The sequence below is a fragment of the Terrapene carolina genome, unplaced genomic scaffold (genome assembly GCF_002925995.2).
Source record: "Terrapene carolina triunguis isolate 2854851 unplaced genomic scaffold, T_m_triunguis-2.0 Scaffold66, whole genome shotgun sequence".
NCBI lineage: Eukaryota > Metazoa > Chordata > Testudines > Emydidae > Terrapene > Terrapene triunguis.
In genome coordinates this window covers 60,738,358-60,759,040 of record NW_020664417.1, presented here as the reverse complement: position 1 = coordinate 60,759,040, position 20,683 = coordinate 60,738,358, and the positions used below count along the sequence as shown (strand labels likewise).

Here is a 20,683-nt window from a genome sequence, read left to right as displayed (position 1 = left end):
AACAGACTACCTAGACTATGCTTGCCTACAGTATGGCACTTTATTCCCATGTTAAACAACAGTAGCTTACTCTCCCTAAACAAACTCAATTAATTGCTAACGATAATACGACCCATTGTGGCAATTTTAACAATCCTGTTTTTCCAGCACAGGGGACATGCTGCCTTATTTGCCTTTCTGTTAGGACTTTTCTACAAACTAGTTAGCTTTTCCTCCTTTAACTCACAAACTTTATTTGTGTAGCCAGCACAGCATTAGGAATTGAAACTACTTCAAATAGTGCAATAGCTTCCCGTTGATAGAACATATGTGAATGCAGACCCTTCACAGTGGATCAGGAAATACAGGTTTTGAACTCTCAACTGACTGTTTATAAGTGATAGTGTGAACTCCTTTTTATAAATGCCAGTTTCCTTATGTTGCAATTAATTTAAGCAAAGTATCAATTGATTTTATTTCACACTGGATAACCACCTTACTTAAAACTGGGAACTTCTTACAATTGCTAACGTTAGTGCTACAAAATGGAAGGAAGGAGATAACTTTCATGGGCTATGTAATTTTCCAAAATTCCTTGTGTACACCGTTTCAGGTAACCTAAAACAGCCTTGCTAATGTCCACTCATCTGCTCACCCAGGGTGAGAATTCTCTTGACGAGCAAGAATATCCTTATCATTCTTATCATCATGGGAAAGGGTGGTTGAGCACATTTTGTGCCTAGGTTTGGGCTGGTAGTTCCAAAATGATTTTGGGAAGCTGATTTGAAAACCAAAACTTCTTGAGCAAATGCATTTAAGTGCTGCTGATTAATCCTGAAGGTGCCTTTAACGTTATTGTTATTGCACTTGTCAAACACTAAGGGATGGTCAGATAATCAACAAGCTAGACTGGCAGCATATTCTTTACCTTCTAATCTTGATTAGTGCAAAAATAAGATATGCACTATCTGTTTCTGTGTCCCCAAAAGAAAAATCTCTCATATGTAAGCAAAATGGTAGAGATGATTTACGCTACTCTCTTTCTGTTCACACTTCTTTGTGCAGCCAGCAGTCAGGCAGATTAGAACTCTAAAAAATGGCAGAAAGAGTGTGCATAACCTGAGGTAGCCTTAGAATACCCTGGACACTAATGAAGTAGCCATACTCTATGGCAAGTTGCATGTAAATTCTGCAGCAAGGCCCCCGGAGCCCACTGCCTGCCATTCCCCCCCAATCATAGCTATTTACATCTGGACTATGTGGGAGGTATAAAGTCTGTGTCAGGTCAAATGGATGTTCTAGAGTCTGCATCAGATCATGCAGAATTCAGTCAAGCTATGTGGACCGTATACCGTCATACTAAGCCACAAAAACTTGCAGACTTCATAAAGTCCATGTTGGCTGCAAGTATGCACAGTAGTGTGTAATATATGTAGCTTATATGTTAATGATACATGCTTTCCCCCCACTCTCCCTGCAAACAACATTTGTGCTGTAATATTTAAATGAAAGGCATTCTTACTATCTAACTGCTTGCCTTATATGCCCTTTCAAAAATAGTCAACGGTACTTCTAATAAAGCCAAGCAGGTTAAATCAACTTAGGAGTTTGGAGCTCAAACCGTTTAGAAGCTATGGTGATCCACACAAAACAAACAAACAATCTCTGAAAGTAAACAACCACAATTTTTGGTTTCCATAGCTCCAAAATGCATATGATTTGCCTGAAACTTTCCAGAAAAAACCTACCCTGGGCTGAAATCTTACATGAGAAACTTCACTTTGATTTTGATAATTTTGAGGAGCAGGTATTTGAAAATCAGGCTAACAGCCAGAAAGTGATTTCAGCTCTAACTATAGAGAAATTAGCATTCTCTCACAATCAAGATCAGGAGGGTCTTACAATGGGAAGTGTTAGTGCCACTTATTATTAAGGTTGCCCATCAGTCCCACCTATAATACTGCGGTCATTGAAATACTGTGATTAGAATTGGTAGAATATTTTTCCGATGAAATAAAGTTTCACTGGAAAATGTGGATTCATCAAGCTCAAAATGTTTCGCCAGAGACATCTGGGTTCAACAAACTTTTTGCAGATCCAAAGGGAACCCTGCCTGGATTCCTGGCGGGCTGGTGGGGACTCTAGTGCTTCTTGAGTCCATGACTCACAGGCAGACTCGCCAGCAACTGCCAGTCCTGGGGAGCAAATTTCTTTTCAGAACACCATGTGATGATGTTTCCAAAACAATATCGATCTATCTGTTTTGTGACAAACACATAAACATTCCGTTTTGGTTTTTAACTGAATTATTTTCAGTTTTTTTGGCTCAGCTCCTCAACCAAAAAATCAGTTATTCGGTCAGTTAATTGTGATATCATATTTAACTAATATAGCAAAAATTCTGGTGTTAACTAGCAAACTAGAAAATCAGACGTCATAGCCATATTTGAAGGAGGGAGTTATATTTTACAGCTGAGAGGCTGTAGAACTGACGAAATATGTCTTTAACGGTAAGCTGCATGCTGTATTGTATGTAGAAGAGAACCAGCCAAGATGTGGATGGCATCCCAGCTGTGTTTATGGCATTCTCTTCACAGTGTGTTCGACGCAGAGATTTACAGTGAACGTACTGACTTAGCAGTTTGAACCAAATAAGAAACTGGAGGTCACTAAGAAAGGATTCTGGCAGTGCTATATTTAATAATTCAATGTGTCCTGTCATCTGATTGCATATATTTTAGGCTTTGGATAGTTATTGTCATTAGCATTATTATAATCTTAGAAATTACAAAGGTCTGACATTATTTACATTTTTCACATGTAGCCAAATATACTCTAATACTGTGGTTCTCAAACTTTTGTACTGGTAACCCCTTTCACATAGCAAGCCTCTGAGTGAGAACCCCCCCCCCTTATAAATTAAAAGCACTTTTAAATATATTTAACACCATTATAAATGCTGGAGGCAAAGTGGGATTTGGGGTGCAGGCTGACAGCTTGTGACCCCCCATGTAATAATCTCAAGACCCCCTGAGGGGTCCCGACCCCCAGTTTGTGAACCCCTGCTCTAGTATATATGGTAAATAATCATTTAAGCCCAGCTCCTGCAAACTCTTACACATGTGTTTAACTTTAAGCACTGAGTAGGCCCACTGAAGTAAGTGTTTACCAATTACCAATATGCATAAGTGTTTGCAGGATTGGCGCCTCCGTCAATGCTAAGAAGACTTGGGAGTATTTGGATAACATGTTTCTTAATGTTTCTGCACCATGTGAAAATCTGTATAGACAATGTGCTTGGTTTTTTGCAAATCTTTGCTCACTTGGGTAATTCTTACTCACATAAAGGTTTGCACAATCAGGCCTAATATTAATAATAAAAAAAACCTTGATTATTATTTATTAAAAATAAGCAATAAAGATATTTTAAAAATTAAACAGAAAGCACCTAAGGCTCTAGACCAGCACAGCATTGTAGCACGTGTTTAAGATAGATGTAATCTCATTGGCTTCAGTGGTGCTGCATAATGCAGCTGTAGGGATCCAGCTGCATGGAGGTCATTGACAAATCAGGGCCTTAGGGCCAAAGCTCATTTGCCTTCCCCACAAGGGTAATAACATTGACGTGAATGGGATTACTCACATGAGGAAGAAGTGTCCCTTAAAGGTGTGGCTAAATTCATTTTTACTTGATGCTTTCTTTTCATAGAAGAGCTAATCTTGACCTTCTTATTTGGGAGGGGAAGGGGAAGGGGGAAGAGGAAGAGTTACAGATGCTCTAAGTTAATGAAAAATGATGTCATGAATGGAACCCTCATTTTAAATTAATGTGTAAGGATTGCTTCACCCGCTATTGAAAGGCAGAAACCTTTGGGACGAAACACAACTGTTTAACATTGTACAGAAACACTAGGCCCTGATTCTGCAACTGGATCCATGCAGACAGATTCCTGTGCCCATTCTGTGCATCACTGACTTCTGTGGGGCTGCACACAGGTGCAGGGAACAAGAGCTCATTGCAGGATTGGGGCTTAAATTTGTAACACACTTTGGGATGAAATGCAGTTCGTGATTGTTCATTAACACGTTACCTTTCTCTATATTGCATTTGTGATGCACTGATGGTAAACTTTAAGCACAGGAAGCAGCAAACTTCAGCTCTGAAAACCTCAGGATATTTTCCGTCCTGATGTGTTGCCCTCACAAAGGTGGGAATTCAGACCCTTCCACTGGCTATTCTCTCTGTGATTAGCCAGTGGAAGGGTCTGAATTAGTTACCACTCAGCTGTCTGATCTGATGTGGGTTCACCCTCCCATAGAAGTCTTTCCCTGAATGTCTCTCTGATAGCTAATCCTTTTAACCAGGGGAAAACAAGCAGCTGCAATGTTCTTTTGGCCATTTTGAATCTCATTGCTGTAGGCTGCACCTTCCTCCTTCGAAGCTGGTAAAACTTTTTGTTTGTTTTACCTCATCCTCTCATACTTTCCTCTCATTTTCCTTTTCTCATTCCTAAGGAGGGGGCATATCTCCCTATAATTTTGGGGGAATTTTTTTTTGTCTTTTCTTCTTGTGACCAGCCAGGTGCTAATGGCTTATGAGAAATAAACAAGAAATTAAGTCTGTTCAGATTTTATATTCTTAATGAATTAGGTTTTTGAAAGCTAACTTGAACTGCATGATCCCAGGCTGGTACAGCCCCAAACGGTTTCCCATGACAGTTTTTCTTAAAGGGCCTTCAGCTTCCTCATTCTACCACAAATTAATATATTGCAATATTTGGCCCTATGTAATTCCCATTGAAGTCAATGGGAAGCCATCCCACTGAAAGCTGAATCAGTGAGCACTAATGGTTGTGTGTCTGTATTTGTAAAACTATTAAGATCAAAAGGGATGAAAGAAAAACTATAAACTATTGCAAATACAAAATAATGTTATTCTATAAACACTGTTTATAAGCAAAGAGGAAAACATAACTGTTTACAGATAATATATTGCTAGTGTAATACATGTAGCCAAGATGTACTCAGAAAGACATTCATTATTCATCCAGAAAAGTTCTAGCTATGAAATTATTTAGTGATACAAAATTTGACAGAAATAAAATGAATGTTAGATCAGTGATGGCCAAATGCCATTCATGCAGTTCTACAAAGTGGCTCACCTCTGCCATCACCTCTAATACAAAGGATCCTTCTGCATAGACCACAGCTGCCTGCACACAGTGCACCATCTTAAATAGTCTTGGTGGGTCACACCATTGTTCCTTTGTATAAAAGATGAGAAGAAGTGGGAGGCTACAGTCTCATCCATTTTATGCAAGTTACATATAAACCTCGGTCAACTTACCATTGAAGCCCTCTGTGAAACAAACTTTGGGTGTCTCTAAGTTAAAGCAGGCACAGATATGTGCCCCAGAACTGGAGATTAGAATAGTCATTTTCACATCTTATTCTTTTTACAATCTTTCATTTTCCTCCTCCTCTCAAAATGAACTGGCTGTAGCCTTATCACTGGGTTACTCTAGATGCTGAAGGAACCTGACTTAGATATGACAGCAAATTCAACTAAATATAACACTAAATATGAATGATCCACATAACTAAAACTCTGGAAGAACCTGCATTTTAACAAAATACCAAATGTACTGTCTCAAACTTCCCAGAAGTCCACTGGACAAAAAATGTATAGAAGACAGTGATCCTATCTTCTCTAGTCTGGCTTGTTTGTAGAATTCTACATTTACTTAAAGGAACAGTACCAAAATTTGACTCCTCTAAAACTTTTATAATTACACTTTTTGCATGCCAACAGATTGTAGAACAAATCTATCAGGCCTCAACATCTAGAGCTTGTACCATCTTAAATCCCAATTAATTAATTTGGCAAGCAGAACAACAAACTCAGGATGCTATGTTTGGCAGGGTTGCCGGAGTGTGTCTACGCGCGTGCACACACAACCACACAACCACACACACACCCCTCCTGGAAAACCGCTATCCTAATAAATGCTACACTAGGAATTCATCACATTGTCCACTCAACTCCATCTGGGATTTTTAGAGTATTCCATGCCTTATTTTTGAGACTAGGATTTTATCTTTATTAAGAAAGAATGTAGATAAATAGGCAAGTTTTGGGGGGCAGGAATATAAAAGATGGGTTTGCCAGCCTTAATAGTGTCCTTGTAAAATTCTAGGCTTGTACATCAGATTTATTTGAGAGCAGTAATCCTGGGTACTTCTTATGATAGAATTTCTACATTTAATTTTTTTAACCTAAGAATTCTACAGTTTTCCACTAAATGGTGTCTCTGTTTATCTTCATGTTCATTAGGATCCTGTATGTTTAAGCATGTGACTAGTCACATTGACTTCAATGGAACAGCTCATGGATTTAAAGTTACTCACGTGCTTCGATACCTTGCTGGATCAAAGCCTAACTGCTTATTACACCCCAGAAGACTGACATCGCAATAACCTCCATGCAACACCAATTAAAAATATCAGAAAGAGTTCAGCTAGTGTACACAGCTAGGTCTCTTTGGCTGCCCTGAAGATCATCCTTGGTAATTCAGGGTTTGTTTATTAAAATTTCTTTGCATTAAATGCAAATATCAGAGAATTTGAGCCTACAGCGGTTCATCACCACAACCTAACTTGTGAAGATGATTCCATGTTTTCTTACTTAACCTAACTTCACCACCTCCAGTTCGCACCTTCGCAGTGCAACTGGGTGCTTGTTAGTTTAAAAAGAGTTTCACTAGGCATATGAATCCCTCTGTTTCTGCTTATGTAAGAAAGCTGCTGACATTAGAAGTTATTCTATTTACCTTAAATGATTTTAAAAAAAAACCTAAAAAGAAACAATTCTGACTCCTGCAAAACTCTGACATCTGGACAGAATACAGTTGCTTTGAAAGGTATCCAAAAAATTGTATACATTACTTCACTTAGTAGATGCAGTATTATTTGTATTTAACAGAGTTCTTTAAGTATCCACTACCAGCTGTTTGAATCAAAACATTTCACAGCATAAAATATACTACTATTTAAGGCTAATGAATTTATCAAACAGGGATGAGAATTCTACACAGTACCAATGACTATAGTTATAGCATGGATAATATGTAATTATAATATTAGTATAAGAATGGATCTCTTGCTGTTTTGAAGCCCTATCTGAGCAGACATGACGAGTCCCTCTATTCAACCTTGTGGGATTGTACATGTATTCCTTACACTAGAAAGGAGGAGAGTACTTTTTCAATTAGGAATATCTTCTATCTTATTATTCTATACTTAAATACTGTCAAACTCCTAGCAGAGAGTCAGTTGTACACTGATTTCCCCCCGCCACCCTCTGCGATTCAGGAGTGAAATACAGGCTCCCCTTACTGTGTAACTGATGCCTTTTCTCACTGATATGCAACCTATTTATTTTTAGGACCCAAGTCTGTCATTTTGATCAAACAAAACCTTGTGCTTCTTTAAAATAATGTCTAGTTCAGTTTTGAAGTTTCACAGTCATAATCATATGTCTGAGTGCTGTGTCTAATATTCAGAACTGAAAAGAGTGATGTCTGTGACTTCTGTGGTTGACCTCCCAGTTCCTGTTGTATGTTTTCCCTCTCTTGGGCCTTTATTCGAAGGTGGTAAGGCATTGATGTGATAAGCTTTCGCAAACAATAGGAAGAAAACTCAGAACAGAATAGGCCAGATCCATCTCTCTGTAACTCCACTGACCTCAGGCAACCAGGTGATACCAGTGAAATTTTATCAAGGATGTGTTTGGCCTACTGAGTCTGTCAAATTAATTTTCTCCTGGGTTTTACTGCCCACTCTTGTCCCTGAGGTTTTGAAGAGAGTGGAGTGTACTCTGCTCCTGTCCTTGTCTCTCTCACTCTCAGGTTGTACCAAATTTTAATATTTCAGTTTCTGGCTGAGTATCATAACATACACAGGCTTGAGGCTTACCTGGAATTTGAAACTTGGGTCAGACTCTAAGAGTGGGTAAAATGTGCCTCATGAAGACTCTGTTCTTTGCTCCCTACTTACTCCTCCTTGGTGTCACCATCTTGGATTTTATATCTGAATGGCATTGTTTGAATAGCTTTGACACAGGCAGAACTCTTTCAACCACCAATATGTTAAAGTCTGATGTACTTCGGCTGCTCCTTTCCAGTTTCCCTTTATCTCCTTTCTTGATTTGTCTATCTATGATTTTTCTTTCTTTATTGTGCTTTTATATAACATTTACACTCATAGGTATGTTTATGGATAAATGGTACAATATTGCTTTGACAAAAGCTCTCCCTACTTGTGTACTCATATTATGCTGTATGTACAAAATTGGCCTCTATCATTTATTTCCATCACTGACCTCCAACTCATCTATCCATCCCTCCTTCTATCCATCTCTCCATCCTCTTGTATGGCCTCCATCACCATAATACCTGAGCACCAATCCCAGACACTGGACCTACATTTTGATATATTTTAAAAACATGTATGGAACCATACACATCTTCTATAATCTTTCACTATTATAACCCTGGTTTGCCCCACAGTACTCTGTTTGTTGTGATTCCTTGCTGTGTTATGCATAACTACCAAGCACAGTGTTTATTACTATGTGTAGTCCCACTGAACTCATAGTAGTAAGCACTCATGATACCAAGTAGTCACATTGAGGAGTACTTGCGGCAATAAGATCTATGCCCAGAAAAATGTGCATACATGCTTTACACTCTGAGTAGTCCCAGTGAAGTAAATGTAAAGATGAACATGTGTGTAAGTCCTTGCAAAATTGGGGCCTTGTATTGAAATTTCTTTGGGGCAGCACCTTCCATTTTGGGGGTACATGTGGCTAGGTATAGGGGTGGCGTGAGCACTCTCTGAGAGCTTTAGAAAGGTGAGAGCTGCACTGTACAGGAGCTGCCAGTGAGTGATTCTAGAAGAAAGCTGTTACAAATATGTCAAAAATCAGATTAAAAAGAATACAGTCTCGATGCATCACAGAAGGTTTATATGACAACTTGAAGCTGAGAATTTGGGTAGAATTTAAACTAAAGTAATCAGTTCAGAAAAGCTTAATATGATCCCAGTCCAGGTAATGCTTCTGGGGCTGTTCATCATTTTCTTATGAGCACAGAAAGTACTTTGAGGGAAGGGGGTCCAAGCATGATACACGCTTTCATCAGCAACAATAATAAAAAGACCTCACTGCTATGATGCTGCTGTTTTTGTCTCATTGCCTTGCACACTCTTTGTGGGTAGGGAAGGAAGGGCTGGGATAATGAATGTTTTTTAAAGCCCTTTGAAAAGAATGAAAAACCACTTAATGCTTTGCATCTGCAGAATATGACTTCCTCCATTCAACAACAGAAAAGGTTTCGGTTTGAGTTATGTAGTTTCATTTCTAAGACACACCTTCCTCAGATGACCTCTCTCATATCTGTTCTTACAAAGTGTCAAACTTTATTCATTCCAATCATGGAACATAGATGGAAGCTTTCTAACAGTGTCTTTTTTTTTTTTCCTTCCTCACAAATTAATGACTGGGAGACTCATTGCAACTCACTGAATTTTACAATTGAGTGAGAAAACAAATATATATAATATAAAAGCCAGGATAGTTTATCCTAAAATATTTTAATTTACTTGGTCAGTTGCAGGTTAGTTTTAATTATGACTGATATTATATACTATGGTATGTGAACAAATTTCTGGTGTTTATTTTGTAAGTCTTATTAATATGAGACCTCACTATAATCTATTGGCTAAAAAGTGGAGAGAAACCACACATTTTATGTATGTCTGTGTAAATTAGAACATGTGGTGGTTTAGTAATGTGACGATCTGCGAGGCCCCTCATTATTTAGGCTGGAGAAGGTCCTGAGCCATCAAATTCAGATCTTGGCTTTCAGTTGGGTCCATTTGTAATTTAAATGTAGTATTTAACCATATTATTATTTCTTGAGTAGGTGGCTAATTATATCCATCCAGCTTATACAGTGTCCTCTGCTCATTGCAGCATCTGACTTTCAAATACATAATAGCAAAGCACACAGAAAATATTCCTATTCAAAAAACACAAAGGAAGAAAAATAAGAGGAATATCTTACCTCCATCTATGCAAGCAATTCTCATTGACATCATTGGGAACTGCACATAATATTGTAGGCAATTAATATTGTAGGTAATTAAAGGTGCTTCGTTTAATAGAAACTGCATTTCATTTTGAGCAGTGATTTAAGAGTTCCTTTAGTTTGTTCAGATTATTATTTTAGCAAAAGTGAAATTGGAGGTCAGAACGTAAGTATTTGTTCACATTTGGAAATGTGCAGGTATTAAATTATGTAGTTTATTTAAATCTTCACTTTCTTAGGTTTGCTCTTTAATAGCTCCATTAGCCTCAATGTAGAGAGCAAGTCCCAATGTAGTACAGCCTGTTGTGACACAAATATACTTACAGTTCTAGAGGCGAAAGGGAAAAAATTCCCTTCAGTAATGTATTGTTGCCATAAGAGGAAAAAAGAGCTCCCCTCCCCCAGTAAAAGTATTTTTGTGTTATTAAGTCTAAAATAAGTGAACTAATGAAATATTGTCAGCAATTGAGCCATGGGCAGTCTAGCCTAGCAGTTGGAGCAAGAATCAGGCCTACCAGTTGGAGCTGAATCCAGATGGGGTGGGTCCAGGAGTGATGCCAAGGGTCATAGCCGGGAGTGAGAGGCCATAGCCTAAGCTGAAGAGTTAGCTGGAGTTGTAGGCAGAAGGTGGAGCTGAGGGTCTGAGCCAGAAGTCAGAGATCAGGAAGGAGCTGGGGGTGGGAGCTGGTATAGCCTGGGGCTGAAGCAAGAGCAAGGCTAGCAATAGTGGAGGCCGGGACAGGACCAAGCACTCTACTGCTGGCTGGCCCCTGACAAACATAGACACTTTTTAGATTGTTCATCATGAATTAACGGAGTGAGCCCGTAACCTTGTTCATGTAACCCTGTCCGAGCACAACCCAGTGCCATGTTCGTCACATTCATTTGTGTCCTGTCTGACTTCCAGACTGTAAGCTTCTTGGAGCAGGGACCTTTTCTACTGACCGTTTGGCTTGGTGTCCGACCTTTCAGTGTGGTATAAATGGAGATATCTGTTTTGATCACTGAGACGTGTGGGAAGATACTAAAATCAACATTTCAATAGAACATGCAGGAGTACTTTCAAAAGCTGCAGTGAAACTCCTCTTTTAGTCCTAGGCTCAAAGTGTTTGCAGTTCCCATTTCAAGTCACGTGAAAAAATAATAATTATTAAACAGCAGTGTTAAGTTTTACCACCATCCCTGTTCTTAAATAAAAAGATTGCATGGAGAGACAGAAAGACAGACGGAGAGACACACACACACACACACACAAAGGAGGGGGGAGCGAGCAGTTCTGTCATATCAGATAGATTTACTACTAAATATCTTAGTTATTATGTAGGATCAGGAAGAATATATACAAAATTTAATGTACACTATCTTCTTGATTGCACAGCAATTGCAGTACAAGAACACTAGAATGAATAACAGCCACTGGAATGAGCAGTAGAATCGCAATAGAATATTGGAAGCCCCAAACTTTGCCCAGCAGAGAGCAGACTGACAGTTTGCCACAATCTCAAAGGACACACACAATTTACAAAGATTGTGCCTGACAGAAGTGCAAGGGGCAGACACAATTGCAGTTCCTGAGCCAATTAGGAGGTCTGGTTATTTGGCGGTCATGGAGGCACAAATATTTAGTCTGACTTATTAAAATGCCCCTTCCAGATACCTCTGGGAGAGCAAGCCACATTGCAAATTGAGTGGGAGCACAGGGCTGGATTATTTTCTAGGGCCTGATACAAAATGGCTGCAACAGGGTTCAGGATCTGGGCCAAGAGTCTACATTGTGGTTTATGATTTATGCTATACTGTGGGCTGTCTCTCATTAGGAACTTTATAACTCATTCTGGGATAGTTTGTGTGAAAAACATTATACAAAATTAAACTATATTATAATGTTATCACAATAGTGAGTTGCACTGAAGTTAGGAGGCTTAGCAAAGAGAGGATCAGATTCTGATTTCAGTTTACATAAGTATAAGTCCAAAATAACTCCATTGACTTCAGTAGAATTACTTTGGATTTTAACTGGTGTAACTTAGAGCAGAATTTGTCCCAGGTCTTCAGTTAACAATATTGTCCTTACAGTAGCTATAGCTGATTTTTTTTTCTCTGTGAGATGTCCTATCAAATTGCCATTCACTGTAAAGATTCAATTGTTTCCATTTCTTTTTAGTTTTTGTATTGGCCACTATTAATACTTTAAATATGGCCTAAATGTTCAAAGACATACATACATGTAGCACTTTAGGAATGCAAATCCCTGACACATGCAAGCAAGGGGTTTTTTTTATGCATGAATGCTTGTGTCCCAATTTCAATGCACACATCAAACACTGAGCAAAAGTAAACATGCACATCTTTAATTGGCACCGTTTTGTCTTGATGCTCATAGCATCACATTAAAATTTTATTTTAAAAAATAAAACGTTTATCTAATTCATTAAAACATTTGTATACTAATGTAGCTTCTTGATGGTTAGTTTATTCAAACTCAACATACTTCTACCAAATAAATACTGCTCTTTCCTTGTCCCTTTGAAAACGTCCCCTTTCACCCTAAAGAAGCTGTAATGCCCTATGCCAATAAAACACACACACAGTAAATTAGCAAAACCAACCAAACAAAAAGAATAAATGTTAATTCCATAGCAAACGCTAAAGGGTCCATTTCTGCTCCAGGTGAAATCAATAGCAGTTCTGGTAATCACTTCAGTAGGTGCAAGATCATGCCCAGTATATTTTTTTAGGAGGGAGAGAGAGCGGGGATTTGTCATTGCTGCTGTTTTTTGGATTTGGCAACTGTGATTAGAATTTGGACTTTGTTCTTTATCATCCAATACCTAAGAAGTGTGTTCTAAGGGAATAGTACCATTTTCCAAAATAACTCAAGAGACTGGATCCAGTTTGAAGTGACCATTGATCACAAGTATGTCCGATTCAATTATGAGTAGAAATCTTCCTCTTTCAATATCAATTTCCATGGAAACTTAAAGTGCAATGCTTGCTGCTCAGAAAAGTGATACTGTAAAAATGGCATTGTGGGCTCCATTTAATTTTAAGTTTTTTGGTTTATCAATGATTTCTGTATCACATGAGCTCAGTTTAAAATTTTAAAAAAAATTCTAATTGCCAGTCCTGCAAACAACCTAAGCTCTGAGAATCAAGCTGGATTCTTTCCAATTCATACACTATCACCCACAGTAAAGGTTTTGCAGGCCAAATTATGATCTCAATGATACCTGTGCAATTCCACTGCTTGCAGTGGTATTTGACTGGTATTACCTCTGATACAGCAATCACAATTAATTTTTTTCAAATGCCTTAGTTAAAAAGTGTCACAACCATATTTGCAGTAATCCCTAAAACAGGACAAGAAACTACAGGGAAAAGTTAAAAATAATTTGATATTGTTATCTAGGGAATAAAGCATATCCTGAAGTAACATTCTCTATTTATCCAAGGCAAAATTAGAAAAGGTTTAAGTGCAACCCCTGTATGACAGCAAACTATGGACAGCAGCTTTTGCTCATGGACCTTTTAACTATTATGGCCTCTTTCAATTGAAATTTGTATCTATTTGATGGTGTTTCTTTGCATTCCTGCACAGGCATTTGGGAACAAGATTCATAGGTATACAGTCTTTGGAATCCCACCAAAGTAGGTTTTTTGAAATGTAAACAGGACTGAAAGACTGAACAAATTTTGTCAACAGTCTTATCCCTTCTATTTAATCCATTAATTCTTCCTTCTGGTGACCTGCTAGAACTCTATCATCACATGACAACAGGCAAGATAACGTTGCTCTCTTTTGTTTCAGATTTTTAAGATTGTAACCAAAAGTTCTTAAACTATATCAGCCTAATTTATAGTCTGGCATTGACAGAAAATTATTTGCATGCAAATATAAGACTCATATTTACTATGAGATCTAGAAATGAAAGTCACTGGTGGTGCCCGGGATTGTTTTTAATACAAGGGTTGCTTTTCTATGTAATAGCTGAAGGACTAGGGTGCTGGTTTTACCCAGACTTTACATTTCTGAAGGCCTGTTTCATTTATTTACAGCTCAGTGTTGTGGGATTTCAGATACCTTGTTTTCCAGTAATTGTCTCACTATTTTGCAGGAGCTGTGACCACTGCACTCTGTACTAGGTTTTTAGTGGCCCTATGCAGCATGATACATCAACATCACATTTGGTATAAGCAACTTTTAATATACTTCAAGGGCTGTTAAACTTTAATAGCATCCAGCACCAATGGCTATCTACTAAATCTAGCTACTCTCTAGCATGTGAGTACTGTAAGCAACACACAGATTTATAGAGTGTTCCCTTACATCAGAGAGGTATTAAAGCAAAACTGCATAGGATGTTGTGCTGAGCTTGACTTAGTAGGAGGAAAGCTGAAGCAACAGATGCTGTAGCATTTTTCCCCTCTAAAGAAATAACAGATTTTCCCTTACTAGTGATATATTTTCCCTATTTTACCTCCCCTCTTTGGATTCAGAACATATTGTAGATAATCATAGAATTTTACCTATCACACATTTAATATTTATTACACATCAAGCTATTATTGAAAACTCACCTCTTGTGATTACTTGAGAACAAACTGGGAAATCATGGGGGTGGGGTGGTTCGGTCATTATTAAGGTTATATCTCAAAACATGTTAGAATTATCAAATTATACCATTACAGAAGGAGGACATATTACCATTTGGTTGAATCAGTTTATATCATGTGATATATTTTTTCTATCTATAATATTCGTAGAGCAGTTCTTTGAAACTACTCAGCTTCACTTCTGTCTTTTCTATATGTGGATACTATTAGAAAATAATTATAAATCTCATTTGTCTATGTCTTGGAACTTGGACAGCACAGGGAAAAAAAGAATCCTGAAAAAGTTTGTCATGTTGCCTCTTTTAGCAAAACTAGATTCAACATTTGGCATGTCTTTTAACAGAGTGAGTCACTAACCACATCCCTGTTTCAATCACTGTATTACACATTTTATTTTAGAAGCCTTGACTTTTGTTCTAACCCTTCGGTTACAGGACAAGCTGAGTCCAGTTGGTTTTAATTCATTAGAAAACCTCAACCGTATGAAGATCATTACTTATATAATTCATATGAATTTTACTTCTGCAGTTAAAAAAACCCCCAAAAGCAAATAGACATTGATCAATCGATGCCTTAGATTACAGTTTGTAACTGAATTATATTTGACAAAAACAACCTATAAAGAGAAATGCTAGTTACTGTTTTGATTTTCAAGTTCTGCCATGTAAACCATTAGCAACCTTTACAGTCAAACACCATTGCTCTTCTTGAATTTCTAACTCAAGAAAAATTAAAGTATGAAACAGTACCTGGCAAGTACCTGGTGTGCTCTTGTGCTCTCTCACTCTCTCTCCCCTCCCACAGGCAGCTTGGCAATGGAATGCCCTTCAAATCCATGGCTGACTGCTTTTGGTAAATGTTTTACGAGACACTAAGCAACCTTCTGTCCCACCCTCCATGCAAACACCATTGCGAGAACACGCTATCATGGTCACAAAGACACATATATGCAGTACAGGGCAGTGCAAATGCAGCAAAGAAACCCTGTTTTGACTCCCTCTTCCCCCGAAATAAAAAAATCCCTAATATTAAAGAGGGATATGAGAGAAGGATGCCGGGGGGAAAACTACATCAGCAGGACTATTAATAAATATTTTTGAAGGAGTAAATCATGATAACCTTTTTCTTTATTGTTCTAATCTGCAAGCAAGCCTAGGCATGTCTAACAGGAAAACTGACGAACAGTTAATAAAATGGAGTATATCGTTTCTAAATAACTCTTCAGCACAGAGGAACAGTCATCCCAATGACAGTTACAACTTAAAAAAAAAAAAAACCATGACCAGCCCTACTGTGCTCTGAAATCACACAGTAAAATTATGTGAACAGAACCAAATCACAGTGACAAGCAAAATGAATGTAAAAGGAACTTCTCAACAAGGTGCTTTCCTAATAAGAAAGCCTGCCCACTTTTCAACTTCCCTGAACTTACCCAAAGTTAAAATTCTACTAGTCCCAAACCAGAGTTTTTGCATTCCATTCAAGTTAACAATTACAAATGGAGGACAGCAGAAACCAGCTGGCATTAAAACAGTGAACACTGACTTGACAAAGTACCACCACTAGTTCCAAAAGAGGAGAGGTCAGTGAACTAACTTGAAAATGACAGACACCGTTTAAACAAATGACTGAATCATACACAACAGCGCAATAAAATAGAAGAACCCTCACTAACTCCTGATACACAGACACATGCACACGAACCAACAAAAAAATCTTTCTTTCCCCATCAGTATTTTGAGACAGTATATTGTCTGCTGTGTTCTATCTTGTTTTGGATAAATTTGATTTATTTTGTCTAATTTGATTTCTTTAAGGTTCCTAAATTGTACTAATCAATCACTTGATACATACATCCACGCTGTCTGTAACAATCTGTTTGGTGGCTTGTTTTTCATAATGTATACATGACGGTAATGAGTATTTCAGTGTTCTGGATTTTATGTAGAGTGTGGATTTTGCACTATGTAAGTCAGATCCTCAGCTGGTGTGAATCGGAGAAGGTCCATTACCTTCAGTGGACCTATGCTAATTTAGATCAGCTAAGGATCTGGTTAGGTTGGTAGGTTAATTCTAATGGAAAAATTAATCCCAACTCTACTTTTGATTTTTCTCTGTCTTCTAGGTCCTCCTACAGTTACCTTTATTCAATCCACTGGCATTTGGAAAGTTCTGCCAATGGATCAGTAGGCGCATGACTAATGCACAGAACAGTATCTGACACACATGATCGCATATGAATTTGTTAGCATTCCAATCGGCAACCAGACTTTGAGTAGACTCATCCTGATGTGTCACAGCAAGGGAGAATAGTTTCCTGACCCATCTTCTGTAGTCAGTTGTAAATTAGAGGGGCAAATGTACAACCTAGGAAGCTTTCTATATTCGTATATGAAGAATGAGCCATGCTGGCTGCACTAAGTGAGTTGTGCAAGTGGTAGCAACATCACCAGCAGCAATGAAGAGGCTCACTGAGCGTGTTGCAGATGGTAAAGCACAGGCAACATCTTAGTTCTCAATACATCAAAGGGGTTTCCTGACACACAGAGAATAGATAATTTTTCATCATGATGCTATTCTTATGCTAATATAAAGGCAAATTGCTATTTTTTGGATAATCCAGTCCCAGTTCAGGGTGGAATAATGAGAAAAGGGCAATGGGCAGGTGAACAGTTCACATACCTGGGCTGATGCTGAAGTTTGCACGTGCAACTGCCTCCAACCCCAGAAAACACATGTAAAGACTGAAGGTCAGTGACATTTATTAGGCAGCCTCTGAAGACAAGGAGAAGGACTGAGAGGCCAGCTAGAAGGAGAGAGGATTGGTCAGTTGCTCGCTAGAGCTGAAGGAAATTTTTCAACCAACATTTTTTTGGAGAAAATGCAGATTTGGGGTCAGTGAAACAATTTAGCAAATTTATGTCAATTTTGCCAAATTGTTTTCATCAAAAAACAAACAATAAATTTTGAAAAAATCGAAACATTTAATTATTTTATTCAAAATGACTTTTCATTTGGAAATGTCCTTTAATTTTATTTTAAACATTAAAAACATGCTTGAAATCAAAGCACAAGATGTTTGGTTAGACCTAAAATGATTTTTTTGACTTCTCGATTTGCCAGAAACGGTGAAAATTTTCATTTATTGGTTGACCCAAATTTTTTTTTTTTTAAATGACCAGTGAACTGAAAAGTCACTTGCCCAGCCCTACTGTTGGCACTCCTGTGTGCCACAAAGATAGAACATGGGGTGACCTGGGAAAAGATGAGAGTTGGGGTTCCTGTTTGCCTTTTGTGGTCACAGAACTTAAGTCTGCATGTGAACCTACAGGGGCTGGTTCACTGCCAATCCCTCCAAGCAAACTGAGCTTGGTTTGTAACTGAACCCTGCACTATTTGCACAGCCCTGCCCATAGGTAAATGAGCCTAGATAGTTCTCAGAAACAGTCAGTGTGGTAGCAGTTGCTAGGGACAATGTAGAAATTATATTTTATTAGTTTCACTCAATCCTGATGTTCCCAAAAGACTTCCCATTACATAACCTGTCCTTTGCCTGGAAGTTGGAGAAAGAGGGAGGATTCTGATGAGCTTCTCTCAGCATTTTGTATTTAAGAATGTCATTCCAGCAGCCCATGTCCATACAGGATGGGAGTCAGGTATTAATGTGGTCCTTGACATCTGCAGACAATTCATATTTAATTCAGTTCATATCAACTGGTGACTGTGGTGATGCCATGGGATTCTCTACAAAAATGTGCAGTGCTTAGTGTGTGGGCCCTGTTAAATCCCAATCATCATCTTGGATTCTCTCCTGCCAGCAAGGCACCTCACAGCTGCTTTAAAACATTTGCTTTCCTTTCTGTCAGGAAGCGTGGTCTTTTGACTAAAGCATAGGATGGGGAGTCAGGAGACCTGGGATCTATTGCCAGCTCTGCAACAGGCTTCCTGTGTAATGGTGGACAAGTCACGTTAACCTCTCCGTGTCTCAGTTTTGCCATCTGTAACTCATACAGGTGTTGTGAACTTTAATTCATTATAGATAAAGAGCATTGGGACCCTCATAAGAGAGGAACTATGTATATGCAAATTATTATTCTTCTACAAAAAAGCTTATTTGATCATGGGCAATGACCAAAGTAGTCTTAGCCACGTGGAGTCTGTACAGGACTTGTGGCAAGTTCGATAGGACACACAAGTTTGCCAGAGTTTTAAAGTCACAAGTCTACATTTTTCCTTTTAAAATGTGCTACAGACTCTGGAGTCTGTGGCCTATTAATAGAGCTGGGCAGGAAACAGTTTTTAAGATGTCTTCCCACCTCCTCTTCACAATTCCACATGGGGATGAATCATAGAACTGGAAGGGCCCTCGAGAGGTCATCCAGTCCAGTCCCCTGCACTCATGGCAGGACTAAGTATTATCTAGACCATCCCTGACAGGTGTTTGTCTAACCTGCTCTTAAAAATCTCCAATGACAGAGATTCCACAACCTCCCTAGGCAATTTATTCCAGTGCTTAACTACCCTGACAGTTAGCAAGTTTTTCCTAATGTCCAACCTAAACGGCCATTGCTGCATTTTAAGCCCATTGCTTCTTGTCCTATCCTCAGAGGTTAAAGAGAATAATTTTTCTCATTCCTCCTTGTAACAACCTTTTATGTACTTGAAAACTATTTTCGTGTCCCCCCCCCCCCCACAGTCGTCTTTTCTCCAGACTAAACAAAACCCAATTTTTTCAATCTTTCCTCCCAGCTTGGTATTGTCCATAAACTTTATAAGTGTACTCTCTATGCCATTATCTAAATCATTGATGAAGATATTGAACAGAACCCCACCCAGAACTGATCCCTGTGGGACCCCACTCATTATGCCCTTTCAGGTTGACTGTGAACAACTGATAACTTCTCTCTGGGAACGGTTTTCCAACCAGTTATGCATCCACCTTTTAGTAGCTGCATCTAGGTTGTATTTCCCTAGTTTGTTTATGAGGGTCATGTGAGACAGTGTCAAAAGCCTTACTAAAGTCAAGATGTACCACATCTACCACTTCCCCTCTAACCACAAGGCTTGTTACCCTGTCAAAAAAAGAGCTATTAGGTTGGTTTGACATGATTTATTCTTGACAAATCTATGCTGTTACTTATCACCTTATTATCTTCCAGGTGTCTTCAAATTGATTGCTTAATTATTTGCTCCATTATGTTTCTGAGTACTGAAGTTAAGCTGACTGGTCTGTAATTCCCTGAGTTGTTCTTATTTCCCTTTTTATAGATTGGCACTATATTTGACCTTTTCCAGTCCTCTGGAATCTCACCAGTCTTCCATGACTTTTCGAACATAATCACTAATGGCTCAGATATATCCTCAGTCAGCGCCTTAAGTATTCTAGGATGCATTTCATCAGGCCTTGGTGACTTGAAGACATCTAACTTGTCTAAGTAATTTATAACTTGTTCTTTGAAATTATGAGGGAGAGTCACCCCAGATTAGCTAACAGCCAAGTGCAGGATTAACCACCAGGTATTGGCTATTCTGGGGTGTGTTTCTCAGTCTCTCCTGCTGAATATTTAATTATTTATACAAAATGAAACAGCTCCATTGGGTCAGAGAGAAAGAAACTGAGTTTATAGCCCAATGGTTAGGGCATTCACCTAGGATGTGAGAGATGCATGGACTTTATCTTCTGTTTTGACCAGAAATTCCATCCTGGACCGGAGATCCAGTCCCAAGAAAAGTTTTGTCAAAACTGATAATGTTTCTGTGAATAGTTTCAGTTTTTGATGAATCAGCATTTCCCACCCCCCGCCCCAAAAAAATGTTGTTGTTTTTTTTAATTTCTGACCAGTTCTACTTATTAACGTCAATTAAATCTAAATTTTCTACTCCTTTAGACCATCTCAGTATCTCTTATGTAATGACACCGCTGGCTGGGTCAGAATCAGGGA

At 38.5% G+C, this 20,683-nt stretch overlaps 1 protein-coding gene across 2 annotated transcripts in view; it reads right to left on the bottom strand.

Moving 5' to 3' along the window:
• RBM47 (RNA binding motif protein 47) overlaps nt 1-15,549 on the bottom strand; it is a 60,922-nt gene extending 45,373 nt beyond the window's left edge. For both annotated transcript variants that reach the window (XM_024211692.1, XM_024211693.1), the window contains exon 1: nt 15,491-15,549. The gene's annotated coding sequence lies outside the window, so the exon portion shown is untranslated. The remainder of the gene's footprint in view (nt 1-15,490) is intronic.
• Between the last annotated feature and the right edge of the window lie 5,134 nt (nt 15,550-20,683).